Source organism: Vicugna pacos, chromosome 5 (assembly GCF_048564905.1).
Source record: "Vicugna pacos chromosome 5, VicPac4, whole genome shotgun sequence".
NCBI lineage: Eukaryota > Metazoa > Chordata > Mammalia > Artiodactyla > Camelidae > Vicugna > Vicugna pacos.
In genome coordinates, this window is record NC_132991.1 from 10,199,142 (window position 1) to 10,200,776 (window position 1,635).

The following is a 1,635-nucleotide window of genomic DNA, read 5'->3' on the forward strand; positions in this document are numbered from 1 at the left end:
CAAATAGGGTGTTTTACTTTACTAACTCCCAGATCTTGGTGGACTGTAGCCAGAAGAGTTTGAGGAAGGTAGAGATGGGGTCCAGTCTCCAAGGCCCTAAGTCATATCAAAGGAGTCTCTCAATTTGGGGAGTTAGGATATGGTTCCAACCCTTTGCTAGGTTGGACCAGGCTCAGTGCATGCTTCCCGGAGGAGGAAAGACAGAGGGTGGGCTAGCCTGGGCTCTACTACTGGGGAAGGTCTAGCCTGGGGCTGGGCCTTTAAAGAAGATCACAAATTATCTGCAGGTAGGTGTCCTAGAGAGATGGATTTGGAAGAAAGACAAGAATGGGAATCATGGGTAGAAGCCGGGAGTAGATGTCAATGGATGGAACAAGTCTGGGGCAGGACTAAAGGCATCTAGCAAATGGGTATGACACCTTAGTCAGGATGAAGCAGGGCATGGAGGTTAACGCCATGAAGGTTGGTCGCCTACTATCACTGCCATATTACATGTGTACCTGGAGTGTGGACTCAGACAGACTCTGCTGGAGAATGGGCTCGGCTCCTGGCCTTAGCAACCAGGACTTATCCTGAACCAACCCACAAGGCCATGAAGGATGACATTTATCTCAGAGCTCAGGAGCAAGTGTCAGAGAAGCACTCCAAGTTGCCGGAAGTCAGCCTCTGTCCTATCTGGTCAACCCTGCTAGGATGCCATGTTAAGCTTCTGGGGCCCTGACTAGAGATGTAGGATTGAGTCTTTCCCTTCCCCAGTCCTTGGCCTAAACTCCTTAGAAACATGTGCCAGTGGAATCCTCTTTACAGGCCGAGGATGCAAGCTGTTACTCAGTATGTGTAATGTGTCAAGCACTGAACCATGCTTTTTGAGTTTCAAATGCTACCATAAGAATAATCTTACAGCCTCTGAAGGGAAGAGGGACCTCTATGCATGCTGACTTTGAACTCCCAAATGTGCAAAGTTCTGAAGTGAACCAGAGGAAGCATGATTTAAGGATGTGCAGAGAGGAGTGGATGCCTCTGTAAGGTTTTGAAGGATGAATAGGAGTTCTCCAGGTAGACAAAGGAAGGAAGGGTATGACAAAAAAAGAACAGCTTATGCCAGAGAGCAGAAGCACTAAGTTCTCTGGTACATTCAGGAAATTGGAGGTGAGGGTCAGGTCATAAAGTACTCATTTGCCCTAGTAAGGATTTTGGACTCAGTCAACTTCCACTGAAAGGCTTCAATCAGGGTGTTTATATAATCATAAAGATAACAGGGATCATTTGAAATGACAAAGCTTTCTTAAGCAGAACATGGTTAGAGCAGGAAGAGGTCTGTATCAGCAGCTGGGTAAGGGAGACTCTGTCCACTTGGCCAGTTGATGGCATGACCCACAGGCATTTCATTTCTCCTCCAGGTTTTTGTGGTCATTTCAGCCAAATCCCTTCTCAAATACACTTGCAGTGGTTTTGTCAACAGAGTGTCCATAGAAGATAATGGATACAAAATCTCTTTGGAGGGGGAAATAAAGGACTATAAATGCAAGATGTCGCCATTCAATTATTATGCAATTATTATTTTCTTCCTGAGCACTTCAGAAGGATAGCGAATCTATCGGCTCCGAGTGCCTATCCTGCCACCCAGGAAGGCTC